This window comes from Megalops cyprinoides, chromosome 22, assembly GCF_013368585.1.
Source record: "Megalops cyprinoides isolate fMegCyp1 chromosome 22, fMegCyp1.pri, whole genome shotgun sequence".
Taxonomy (NCBI): domain Eukaryota; kingdom Metazoa; phylum Chordata; class Actinopteri; order Elopiformes; family Megalopidae; genus Megalops; species Megalops cyprinoides.
The window spans coordinates 912,136-926,265 of NC_050604.1; the positions used below are offsets into that span (position 1 = coordinate 912,136).

Consider the following 14,130-nt stretch of genomic DNA (forward strand, 5'->3'; position numbering starts at 1 on the left):
TAAAGTTATTGTGCTTAAAGTGAGTGTTGCATTATGATAGCTTTATTCAAGATTAGTATGATAATACATAATATTCTTGTCAATAATTTTAGCAGTAGCATTTAGAGTCATAATAAAAGGAGTAGCATCACCAGCAGCACTACCATTCTTGGAGCTAACATGCATTTATACATTTGGCTCAGGCTGTGCCAGATACGTTTCCATGCCTTATGCTCTTCAACAGGGCTCTCCAACAGCAGTGCCAAATGCTCCAGCCTTTTATGTGCTATGATAATTGTCTATAATTGCACTAAATAAGGCCTTTTTGCAATGAAATCTTGACACTTGTGCCTCAAGGGACAGAACTGAAGAACTTTATTCTACAAGGAAGGAATTTTTAAGGAAGGAATACTATATTATATAATACTATATTCAGATCAACATGTAATCTGCAGATGGAATGTGCTATTATAATATTAAAAAGATGGGTTAATTTGCCATGATGCATTTCAAAACCATAGCCACTGTTGTTATGTACTAAGGAGTGCTAATGCAATACAACAGAGCAATGGTAACATTGAGTCTCCCTAGAAGATTCCACTTTTGATATTGATTAGTTTAGATGTTAGTGTTCCATCCATATAGTGTCAGGAACGGGGATCGGGACACAAACGCGGACCACCGGGTAAACGTAACCAAGCGTTTAATTATAATCAGCGGGCAGTTCGTCGTACAGGGACAGGCAGGGTTCAAAAACACGGGGAAGCAGTCCGGGGGCAGATCCAGGATGGGAAGTCGGGGCAGGCAGAGTCGGTAACCAGGCGGGCGAGAGTGTCAAACAGGTTGAAGTCGGCGGGCGAAGGTCGAAGTTGGGAGACAGGCAGGTTTCGGCAAAAACAGCAATCAGGGTACTGGTTACTAAAGCGGGGACGAGACAGGAAGAAACTCACTGTAACGAACTAGCAACGAGACAGAGACACGTAGGGAAGATATAGGGCTGGGGTAACGAGGAGATGGGAAGCAGGTGAGCAGGCAGGCAGGTGCAGGCAAAGAGGGAATCAGGTGGGCGGGGACCCGGCGGGGAGCCGGGCAGGGCAGGAACACAAGGAAAACAAAAGCACAAGGACAGGGAAAACAAAAACACTGCGGCTTAAGGGGGCGGAGCCCTGACATATAGAGGAGGTTTAGGGTGGTCATCCAGGTCTTCATGCTCTTTCTAGTAAATTGGATGGTAATTGGACAAACTTTATATATTTCTAAGCTTTTCAGGATCCAGGAGTGTGGCACACTATCAAATGCTTTCCTATAATCAATCCAAGCAGTAGATTGGTTCTTTTTCTTTGACCTGGTCTCTTCTATGATTGCCTTATTAATGAGAAATTGGTCCTTGCATTCATAGGTAACTCTTTTGCACCTTCTTTGTTCTGCTGGTAGAAAGTTATTACTCTAAAGGGAAGTGTAAGTCCTTTCAGTGATGATGGAGGTTAGGATCTTATACATGGTGGGCAGGCAGGTGATGGGTCTATAGTTTTTGGGGTTCTGGGTCTTATCAGTCTTAGGGAGTAAGTAATGTTGTTACACAATGTTTTTATATGCATATGTAAGGTCTTCGTGTATGCTGGGCAAGATTTTTATCCAGATATTGACTATCCCATCTATCCCTGGAGCCTTCCAGAATAGAAGGAATATAAAGAATAAAGATCTTATTTTGTTTGAAGAAGTCGCTTCTCTTTATCTCTTTATGTATCTTCTTAATCTTTGTGCTTTAACTTGAATTTGTTGCTTTAGCTTAGGGCTAGGTGATATGACAAAAAAAATAAAATCTCGATTTTTTTCAAAGCTATGAACGATTCTCAATTTCAATTTGGATTTTTTAGTTCTTATACTGAAAAATAAAAATTTTCTTCAAAGTATTTTTTATTATAATGTGCAATTATAATGTGCATTTATAATATTATAATGTGCATTTATTATAATGTCCTATGATATAAGGTTAAAACATAAACAGTCACCAACACCTCTGACACATCCTGACAGTCAAAGTCAGTCCTTTCCATTCAAGCAGGAGCAGCTTTGACGTGCAGACACACCAAGAAAAGTGCAACAGCAGCAGCAGTTTTTACAGGTTTCTTGCAAGACACACAAGCCTGCCTACAGTTTCAGGTTGGAGGGATGCCCTCTGGCAGGTCACAATGTTTCCAGCTGCACTGAAAACCCGCTCAGAGGGAGCACTGGTTGCAGGAATACAAAGGTATTTCCTTGCCAGGCAGCTTAGCTTGGGGAAGTTAGACTCATGCTGCTTCCACCAATGAAGTGGGTCTGTATCAGGGTCTCTGTGAGGGAACATCAGAAAGGCAGACAGCTCTACTTTGATCATGTCCTCTTCTGACAGGGGAGTAGATGGGTGTGGCACGGTCTTCCTAAAAAAGCTGGCTAGTAATGTCTTTTTCTTTGGCACAACTTTATCTTGTTGGTTGCATGGTGGACTACTTGCCGCTTGCATCAGAACAGTTTTGTCAGGCTGATCTCCGTTTTTCTCACCTGGTAGAGACATCAACTCTATAATGGCTTGTTCTTTGATTCCATCCACTTTGTCATGTTCTATGTAAGAAGTTCGGAACTGGGGGGTCCAAGAAGGAGGCAATAGACAGGAGTTTGTCTGTGGCAGGATCACTGTATTTGCTACTGAGGTATTTAAGTGTGGTGTATTTGATGTGTTTTGTAAGCCCTGTCTCATCCTCCTTTGACTGTAGAATGTAGTTGTTAAACAGATGAAGCACTGGTTTGAGGTAGGACACACTAACATACTCTTCGCCTGATAATGCATCAGTGAATTCTTGCAGTGGACAGCTTTGTTCACTGACTCCAACACATCTATGTCTTGCCACGTAGGTACTAGCTGCCGAGACTTCTTGTCTGAACCCAGTACCTGGGCTATGGCTTTCTCCTGACCCAAAACACGGTTGATCATTTTTTGTCTGGAACTGTGGTGGAGAAATGTTTTTTGAACACTACTGTTTGAGTACTATGTAGGTTTTGAGCACTGTTACTAATATGAGCACTACTGAAGTATGTTTTGAAACACAAGCACAACTAAAATATATTTTTGAGCACTACTAATGCAAGCAAACTACTGAAAAACATTATCTGTGTGTGGTTTTAATATGATTTTATAAGTTTAAGCAAGGCCGAGGGGACTCAAGGCCGCAGGCATCTGGGAGTTATTGGTATCAGAATGGATGACCTTGGAGAAGTGAAGCATGGTCAGACCCTTGAAGTTATTTAGCCCTTTTAAAAAATTATTCAAGCAAGGGCCTGGAAATAATGGGAAACTCCAGACATGGGTAAGCGCAAGAGATAGGACGAGCCTGCTGTATTATTTAATTATTTTTAAAAAATCATCCAAGTGCAGGCCTGGAAATAATGGGAATTTCCAAAAGTGATATGCCTTAAAATTAATAATCCGATCAATGGCCATGGGGTTTTTGGGACTTCCCAGGTAAAAGATAATGGTGTATTAGTTGGGAAAACAGCATAAAAGGAGGATGCAGGCCAAGGGGTGTCAGAGAGCGTGTTGGAGGTATGCTTGCGAACGCATTGTAACCTGTTGCTCGGCAGACCAACCTGGTTTACTGTATGTGATTGACCACCATATGCAATAAACCAAAGGCTTAACTTACATCAGACTTTGTAAGAACTTGTTATTTCCAGGAGACATCAAAGTGTGGAGGAGCACCCTCGGTCCATCTGGCGGACATCCGCCATAGAACCCCACCTGGTTGGGGACTCTGTAATGAGCTGATGAGTGGGTAGGCCCAGCTCAGCCTGTGCAGAAGCCAGCAGCCGGTTGCACCAGCAGAGCGTAAGGTCGATCATAAGTTCGGGTGTAAAGTCTATCTTAACTTTACGTTCGCAGTAGCTAGTTTCAAACTAGCGCCGCACTGAATTTCGGTCGCACCACGATCACTTAAGACGCAACTTAACTAGTAGTGTGTAAAGCGATCCTTAATCAAAATATTGTCACATTTAATTATGTTACTATCGTTTGAAGCCAATAAACGGCACCACACAATATATACAGGAAATACAGCATTTTCGACATTTGCTGTGCACAGTAGCCTGCATGTGTCATTGTGCTGATTCAGTTGTTCCAGCCTTCCGAGTCAGAGTGTCAAGTTTGTAATAATTATCATAGACAATTTTTCCTCTTTTAACCTTTCATACAAGCCTGTTGATAGCTGCCCGGCTGCCCATACATGTACCCTGTTAGGTGGGTGTCTTACATGGACGGCGGTGTATTTTACAATAAAGTAAAGTAGGCCTACTTAACAAATTCATTTCTTGTGTGTATTTATTTTGTACCGATATGCATTTGCTCATTCACTATGGTTTGTGCAGTGCGCTTTCTCTCGATGTGCTGAAGGTTGTCTAGCAACAAATTTTAACTGAATTAACGGAATAACTACCAAAAGAGCCAACCGAAGTTAAGAACGAAGAAACAATAAGAGGTAAGTTAACGTTGTAACAATAGTAACAGAAAAGTTATCAAGGTTCACCTTTAGCTGACTTATTGCTGTAATCTTTAGTGTAACATTGTTGAAGTTGGCGATTACAAAAATGTGTTATGCTAGCCTGTCACCTCCGTTAGCTAGCATTACCGTATGCTTCGCTTTTCATTCAATGTATGACGGACCATGGTGTTATTATATATTTCAGGCTTGGCCATGTCTGGTGAATGTAGACCAAGAAAAAAGAATTTCACTCATGACGAAATTGTTATTTTACTAGCCAAACAAAAGGAGCATAAGTGCCTGTTGGAGTTCAGATTTAATAACCTTTTTTTATGGCAGACGTTGCACCTACTTAGTGTTAGGTGTTAGTTTTAAGATATAACTTAACTCTACGTTGAATGTATGTGATTGGTGCAATGGTATAACTTTTAGTTGTTCGTAAACTTGAACGTGGTGCCGATTTACGTTTGAACTAGAGATCAAACTTATGCTCTGCTGGCGCAACCGGCTGCTGGTCACTTCTTCTCTTCCAGCTGAAGCAAAATGCACTTACAACTTTCTTGCAGATCCCAACTGCACAGTCAACCTGCAGATCTTTCACACCATTTTCTATTAAAAGGAAAAAAACAGATTGCATTCAAACTTAGTGACTGTCATTTTCAAACACCTCCTTAGTACCACACATCATGTTGCTAATGCATACTAAAAAGGCTATATTTAATTTCAAACTTGAAATACATTATACAATAAAAAATAGCCTACTGAAATACTCTTTGTCCCCTAAACCCTCATATACAAATATGTGGCTAATAAACAGATTATGATAACCATTTTTTTACACCTGTGAAATTAAATTAAATTAAGTAAATTTAAAAAAAAAACTAAAATAATAAATAAATGAATGCAATATAACTTACCAATTGCATTGTGGAGTCTGTGTCCAAAGCACTGGAGATGGTTCCACTCATCAAAGCTTTGATCATGTTACTGCCACTGTCAGTAGTCACGCAGACTTGTCTGTCTTCCCTGAGTTTCCAAGAAGCTAAAATGTCTTTAAGCCCTTGGCTTATTACATCGCCTGTGTGGTCGTCAGGAAAATAGCATGTCTGGAGGCGAACACTTTGCAGTGTCCATTCTTCATTCATTAAGTTTACCGTTAAACGCGTGTAGGGCTGCACGGTAAAACTGCAAAGGTAAACAATGTTTTTTCCAACTTCTCAGCTATTTGTTCGTGTGCAGCAGTATACAGACGGGGTAGTAGGCCTATTACAGCCGCAAAATGCTTTCGGCTAGGCAGTTCATACTTGGGATCAATTGTTTGCAGCAATTTAATGAATCCTTCTTTCTCTAGAGTGGAAATGAGAATCATGGCTTTGGCGATATGAAATGCCATCGCATCCGTAATTTTTTTCCACCGTTAGCTCGCCTTGTCGTACGGACCAGCACCAGAAAATGACGCAGCTAATGTTAGCTGTCTTTTAGCGGGAGGGTTGGGGCAGCTTTTATTTTTTTCATACCGTTGTTTTACGCATTTCTCCCATTCTACAGCGTGTCTCTGTCGTAAATGCTGGAACAAATTGGTCGCAGTAGCACTTTTGGTTACGACTGACTTTCGACACACCCTACACTTTACTTGCTTTGTTCCAGATCCGACTCTTCAAATCCATACCAATACCAATTTTGATTTCTTTTCTTTGATGTTGCAGCCTTTTTTCAATTTCACATAGAAGAGATAAATCTCTTAATTTTCTTCCTTTGTTGTGGTGTTACCCTGCGCTCACAGCTGCAGCAGTCGCTGCTTCGCTGTCGCTTGCTGCAGCCAGCTTGATGGCGTTGCTAACGTAGTTTTGAGGAAGCGGGCTACAAATGGAGCCCAGGAGATGCATCAATTTTCTAAAAAAAAATATATATATACTAGTAAATATTTTAAATATACATTATATTTTATATTTATTTATATGTTATATTACATCGTCTCTGGTATATTCATCGTGGACTTGTATGTTCGTATTTTCTTAAAGGCAGGCCTATTAATATATATCCCAATACATGCGTGAACCTACAAATCAGGTGCATTCCTGCTGAAAAATATGTTTTGGAGGGAATTTATTTTCCTATGAGTGTGATCTTGCTTCAAACATTACCCTTTCACCATGGACTGCAAAGTAGCATTTGCAATCGCTGCTATGGGAACTAAAATGCTAATGTAGGAAGTAGAGTTTAAGAATCGCTCGACCCTGTCGCTGCTCATTTGCATAAAGTTGAACTTTGCTTAACTTTTTTTAGTCGCCACGTCGATCACGTCGCCAGGTGACCCGACGCGCCATGTCACTCAGTTTTGCCCAGCGACCTTTGGAAATGAAAAACTTCCGGTGACTTTGCTGCTCGTAGTTGCTGCCAATGTGAGCGCAGGGTTATTTCTATCCACCTTATTCCTAGCTCCCATGATACTTTGCATGAATTATGGGCGCGACTTCCGCTTTGTTACACCACTGAACTGGAACCAGCGTTTGTGAGTGATAGCAAAATAACAAATCGTAGGGATGCACCAATTTTGAAATTCTGGGCCGATACTAGGGCTTGGTGTTGGCACAGATGCCCCGATTCGTCCGATTCCAATTCACAAGCTAACGATTTGATTCAATTCGATTCCGATTCGATAAGAATGAGATATGAAATACTATATAGCAGCTTTCCATATTTGGAGCTCTAAAGGGAACACAAATTTACAAATACAGAGTCACTGGAAATTTTGTAAATCACTAAAGAAAAGACCAAGGGCTTGCGCATATACGTCTGTAGTCCCATAAGGTGATAATAAAGTTAAAAAAGAACAGGACGTAGCGGACGTAACGGGACACAGTGAAGGCAGTGCTTCCCGCACGCAACACGTCTATCTCATGTTTCATGGAAATAAAGCGATTGCGCTGCCAGGCGTATAATGGTACAGTACATAGTATACCGTATAATACATATGTCTTGATAGTCATAATAAACGCCAATGCTAATGTCTTATGTAGCCTGTCGTTGTTTTAATGTGAACTTTGCATACTTACAATTAAAAAGTTTGCCGTATAACAGTGTATGCCTCGACTCGTAAGCAGTAGCATCCAATCTCGTGCCTATTCCATATAGGTTTGCTAAGTATATAGTATGATGTTTGCACGACGTCCAAATCCCATAACATCCTATTTCACAGAATGTATCGTGGACGTTAAGCAACACATAGCTGTATACCAAAGTCTTTTTATTTGAGGAGCACATGGGTATAGTTCCTTAAAAACAAAACCAACCTGTATCATTGCCTACTTATTAATGACATGAAGCAGCAATGTGTTTGCATCAGTTAGCTCAGGGAAAGCTGGTTTGTAAGGCAGCTACAATGACTGACAAAACGTAGCTGACTGCCAGTAGCAACTTTGCAATTGTGAACGTTTTCTTGCTAGCCTAAAATGAACAACTAGCTAGCTAGCTAACGAACATGAACAACTACATTTCTCTTGAATTGCGCGAAATTACATTGCATTCGTTAGCTTTGTCTCTCTCCTGTGTCATCTGTGTGACCGTAGGGGTTAGCCATGGTGAACACTGAGAGGTCACATCACAGTTAAAAATTGATGTAACAGGTTTTCCTCTATACGTTCGCAGGTCGTTAAACGCTAAAAGTTAAACGAGAGAGTGACATCTAAGGGGGGGGGGGGGGGGGGGGGGATGACTAATTGCCTGTAATCTGACAGTTAGGCTATGTCAGAGCCCGTCTATTTAATTCTTTGTCTATGTTTAACCATTTCGGAAATTAATCTAGAAAGCTGGAAAAAACGCATATTAGTCTAAAAGATCGATCCCTAAATTTTACAGATCAATATCGAATCAGATGAATTTCAAAAAACGATTAATCAAAAATATTTTTGCACACCCCTAGCCAATACCGATGTTTAAAATAACAATTTGGTCGATAGCCGATGCCGATACCGATGTTAAGAAAGACCTGGAGCATTTGGCTAACTAGCTAGCTAACTATAATGACAATTTGGTAGCTAGCTAACAGTACTAAAGTTGTCAGAACAGGTTGCTTGCAGTGTCTGTGGTAAAATTATGTCAGTGCTCCCGCCTCTTAGCTGTTGTGTTTTTGATTTTCCCTGTCCATGTGCTTTTGATTTCCTTGTTTTCTAGCCCTGCCCTGCTCCCCGCCCGGTCTCCACCCGCCTGATTGCCTGCACACCCGCTTCCCATCCCCTCGTCTGCCCTGCCCTATATTTTCTCTGCGTGTCCCTGTCCTGTTGCTAGTTTGTAGCAGTGTGTATTCTGCCTGTTTTGTCTCCGCTGTTTCTCATCTGTGTGCTGTTTTCCTGTTTTTCGACCTGCCTGTTATCGACCTGATTCTTGCCTGCCGCTTTGCCCCGATCGCCCGATATTTCTGCCTGCCAGGGTGTTTGACCCTGCCTGTTTCAGTTTCCTGAACCTGGATTTGCCCTCGGACTGCCTTTCTGGTTTTGACCCTGCTTGTTTGGTGTTTACGATCTTGCCTGTGGATTTAATAAATTTGCCGGGAACCCGATGCCCCTGTGGTCTGCGAGTGAGTCCTTGCCTGAGCCTTAACAAATTACACTGGGGTCCAAAATTATTGAGACACTCACTTTTTTTCCTGAAAACCCACAATATTTTTGCTGCATATTCCATCAGACATTGGGAAAGTCTCAGCTTCATCTTCTGTGACCATGTTCCAACCTTGTTAGGTTTATATAGGCTTCAGTATGAGTGTTCAATTAGGGGGCAGGGCAACGATCAATCAGGCCTAATTGAAGTGATGGTCATTTTTGTTCACTTGTCTGCACTCAATAAGTATGTAGGTACCTTTTAAAAGTAAGTTAATGTCATGGAATTGTCAGTCTGTTTGGCAGAATTAATGTCGTACATATTAAAATGTTGGAAATAAGGGTAGTCATCAGGCAATCGCGTGCCAACCACATAAAGAGATGTTTTGAAAATGTTAATTGCCAAAACATGTAACTGTTTTTGTCACACCATAAATTAGGTTCGAGTGATAAAACTAATAACTACATGGACACATCCACACAAAATGCCCAGGTGTCCCAATAATTTTGGACCCTAGTGTAACTATTTGGTCAGGAGATGAGGAGATGTGATGAGGCTTTATTAGTTTGATAGCTAGCTGGGTAGCTCTTAGTAATATGACAGCTGAGCAAGAGCATGAAAGCCAAATTAGCTAGCAAGCTATCTAGCTTTCGACATTGTTGTAGCATTATTGTAGCTAGCTAGCTATGTGTTTGTTTGCAAGGTGATATTTGTGTTTGTCAGCGGAATGTGATAGTAACTACCTAGTTACATTTATTTGTATTGTAGCTAGCTAGCTAGATTGGTCTTTGCAGGGTGGTATATGTACTTTTCAGCTGAGTGTGCAAGTAGGTAGCTAAGTTGGCTTTCATGCACTTTCCTAGCTATCAAACCAATACAGCTTCATCATGTCTCTTATGAACAAATAGTTCATTTTAACATTCGTACTGCAAGCCATGGTATTTACTTCTGATCTTAAATACCATTTCCTAGCTAGCTAGCAACTTAACGTTAGTTAGCTAACTAGCTAGCATTAAGTGCGCCAGGTCATTCATTCATTAGTGGATATAACTTTAAATCCAGCAACTGTATCTCTTTTGAATTCTTTTAGGGATCTTTGCAGACCCATCTGGCCATTTTTGTTTTATTTTTTCAAGGTAGATACGGACACACATCAAACTTTTGGTCCACTTTGCCATAGATGACAGACTCATTTTAATTGTTAGAAACAGTGTGTTTATTGTACTATGAATTAGACATTTATATTATATATTATTAAATATATTTATATCAACCTGGTCGTTCGTAGCCCAACCACAAAGTAGGATGTGAGGTTGCCTCCGTTGGTTTCTTGTCAACAAAGTGACATGAACATACATAGAGTGTTTTCAGTGGTCTCTTTAAGTTTAGGTTCCTCAGTCTCGATTCATCATCCTTTGGCAGGCGATGGAAAGTCTACCACTGATGACAGCTACAGTCTACTGTATGTTAGACATGTTTGAACGGACCGCCGTGGGTGGCTAGCCACTCAGAAGCACAATAAGCAATAAGTTGTTGCCACTTATGGTTACTTCCACTGCTTCACAGGAAGTTTACACAGTAGCGTCCCCAGGAATAAGGTGGATAGACTGATTGGCAATGCTGAGTGTGGACAAGCTGATTTAATTCTGTTAAAGATAATGGTTTTTGTAATTCAGCCTTGATTCTTTGTATGGCTTTATTGGCATAACTGATGACGACTTTGGTGTAATTATTATTATTATTATTATAGAATGTTACTCTGTATTGATCTTCTTTGGACTGGGCAAAATGGATGTTTAAAAGTACAATTAAAATCTTCCTTTTCAACCCTCTGTCCTTACTGGCACATTTGGTGAAAAGCACTTTCAACTCCATTGTCAGTCCAAGCGTGCCTTTGCTGTCCCAGTTAAAGGATGCTCAGTGCAGAGGGAAAACCATTAATAGCACCTATTTTGGAATCATTTCCCCTCACATGTGTGTCCTGCAGCAACAAAGTGTTCACATCAGAAGCAGTCACCGTGGCCTGTTAATTAATGTTTGTTTCTAACACTCAGTTCCCTTGCTCTCTTCTCTCTCTGAGCTCATAGGCCAGTGGTTAGTGCAAATGCTGCAGTTGGTTGTTGCTTATCTGGTTTTACAACCCAAACAAGGACTTGGGCACTAGGCTAAACTGGTACTGTTGTGCTATCAGAGAAGAGCAGAGATACTTCAGTCTTGTGCGGCCTAAGCCAGTGTTCTTTACATGCTGACTATTCTGCAATAGCCTTTTTTTCATGTCCTTCTCAGTTGTTTAATAACTATGCATCTTGATCTCCTTAACTGCATTCACTGATTTGGATACTAATTTACTTCCATTGGCTATACTTCTTTAAGACAATATGTCAATATGATGGCTTTGGACAATGCATATCAGTGAATGACAATGAGGAGGAATGGGTCTGAAATCATCATTATCAGACTGCGTTTCTTTACGTGCTCCACAGACAGGATCCAGCAGTTACAGCCTGTTTTCAGAAAGGTAAGAAAGGCATGATTCAGTGGTTTTTAATGGCTTGTCTCTCTGTGTTTGCACATTGCTATGGAAAGATTTGCCTCTCTCTAGTCTAAGGGTCCTGGATCTTGTTGTTTTGCATTTTGGGCAAAGGTCCGGAGTCTGATTGTCAGGAGGAGGGCTTGTTTACTTCTGCAGGTGTAACCCCTCTTCCCCTGTTCCACTGCACAGGTGAAGGTCAGGAGTGACAGGGTTCTCCGAGTCTTTCCTCCACCCTCCCAAACAAACGGCCTCCCTCATATCAGGCCCCCTGCCCTCCACAACAACCCAAAACCCCATGATATTGATGTGTCCGAGGATGACATCACTACTGGTGAAAGCACAGGCTCCATAATGAGGTACGTGACTTTCTGTGCGCGAAACAGAGACAGACCTCAACACCAGTGAAAATAACAAGATCTATCCATAACATAACATCCATGTGCCTTCTGTTGTCCAGGCTGTCTTTTAAACAGTTCACCATGTCCTGGGCAACGTCATCTGACATTTCTTTTTGTGAAATGATCTCATAGACTGGGAGACACAGCCTGTTTGTGTCTGTTTCAGACTGAGTGACTGGTGTGGCTGCAGAGATAAGGTACTCAGACCTGCACTGTTGATCCAGAGTTTGAGCTGCTATGGGGAAATAAACAGTTTCACTTATCAAGACAAGCCAGCCACAGATAACTGCCTGCTACCACAGCTATGCCACCAAAACATCAATCAAACCTTAAATAATGCAATGGTGAGCTGAGTGTTCTGTAAAGAAGGTCTCTATGTACATTTTTACTCTTTTGTACATTTCTCTATGTACATTTTTACTCTTTTGTACATCCATGCAGGCACATCCACAAGACTAGTGCAAAAGAGTATACAGTATAGCTTAGTGATTTTTGAAAATCCTATGAGATATATTTGTTACCTAAATCGCATTTCTTGAATATGGTGTTAAATTTGCAAATCCAGATATATCAGTCCATAGCCTGAGTTAAAGAAAGATATTATTATCATTAACACATTAGCAGGAGTCAGCCTATGTAAATATGTGAGACATCATTATCTAATCTATTTTTTAACTGAATTCTATTTTAATCTGAATGGTGAAATAGTGGCTTTTTTATTTTCAGACAAGAGTTAAAACAGAGGAAACAGAATTTTTTTTCTGCCACATTCATGTAAGGAAGTGGAGAATTCCTCACCTCCCAGCTCTATAATCCAGAGGGCCAGGATTTGATCTGCATAGTACTTAGGTTATGACTAAAGTTGTCACATGACATTCCCTTATCACTGGGAAAGCCCACAAGATCTCTGAGAATCTGATACATTTGCATTTTTAAAGAAGGCCTGATTGCAATGCCTTCCTGGGCATTCAGGCATGCTTATAATAACCAACTGAAAGCAGACCCCTCAGATAGGATTGTGTTGTTGTGTTATAGTGGAAAACAGCTGGCAGATGTGGGAGTAAAGAAGATGTCAGAGATTCCCTGTCACATGGTCACAATGGCACCAGTTTTCGGCTGGCTTTGCATTTTTAAATGCTGTACAGAATAATTCATAGTTCTGTTTAATTATGAAATTAAAAAAAATTTTACCCAAAAAAGACACTGTGAGCAGGTGGTGAGATACTGGATGGGAAGGTTTGACTGGGAAGCTTTGACGTGAGCAATGCACAGAAACCTACATCTTTGGCTGTTCCAACAGGTTTCTGCAAAAACCCCTCATGTTGACTCAATGTTTCCTGGCATGGACGTGCAACTGCAAAATGGCATGGACTTTGACTGAATTTTAACAGACTCATTCATACTGTTGCACTGACTTAGGATTGTGAAATTGCTCTCAATTTCTAAGACATTTGTTTCAGCAGGTCTGAAATGGCTGTGTGTTTTACAGCCCATCTCAAATTTCAGTTAGTTTAAACACGTATAAATAATAACAGGTTTGACTGCCTATCGCATGGTATGAACTCTATTATATCATGAGTATGCTCAATCCATGCTGTTATCCATCCAACATAATATAAATAATTAAATCATCGAAAGCGGGGGAAAGTACAATAAATTATTTGTGAATAGAAATGGCGGATGAAGCCTTAATATAAATGAAGACTAACGGAAAAAGATGTTAGTAGCCAAATTAATCAGTTTTAAATGATAAATTTACAGTATATTACTACAACAACATTTTTACAAAGGCATATTTACTGTGTGTAATAGTAAATTGGATTAGTCACACAGGGTCCCCCCCACCCTGTCGTGTAATTGGATAAGTCACACAAGGTGACGTGTGATTGGTTCAGTCATACGGGTTCTGACTCCACAGCACCCAGTCATAGTTCAGTGTCTGCCCAATAGCCCCCATCTAAAGGCAACACAGTCTGACTTATTTGACTAAATATGACTTTATCAGACTAAAATCAACACAAACTGTCTAACTTGCTTTATTGTCTTACTCTTTTGATTCTTCCTTGTTTGATTGTCTAACTCATTTCATGTGCGTGTCATACATACTCCTGCC

General features: G+C 40.6%; 1 long non-coding RNA gene across 1 annotated transcript; it reads right to left on the bottom strand.

Annotated features, from left to right (window-relative positions):
* Positions 1-751: 751 nt before the first annotated feature.
* On the bottom strand, positions 752-5,531 carry LOC118769830. Its single transcript, XR_005004519.1, has 3 exons — positions 5,408-5,531; positions 5,044-5,099; positions 752-897 (listed from the first exon to the last, which is right to left on the bottom strand). It is a non-coding gene; the product is annotated as an uncharacterized LOC118769830 (long non-coding RNA).
* Between the last annotated feature and the right edge of the window lie 8,599 nt (positions 5,532-14,130).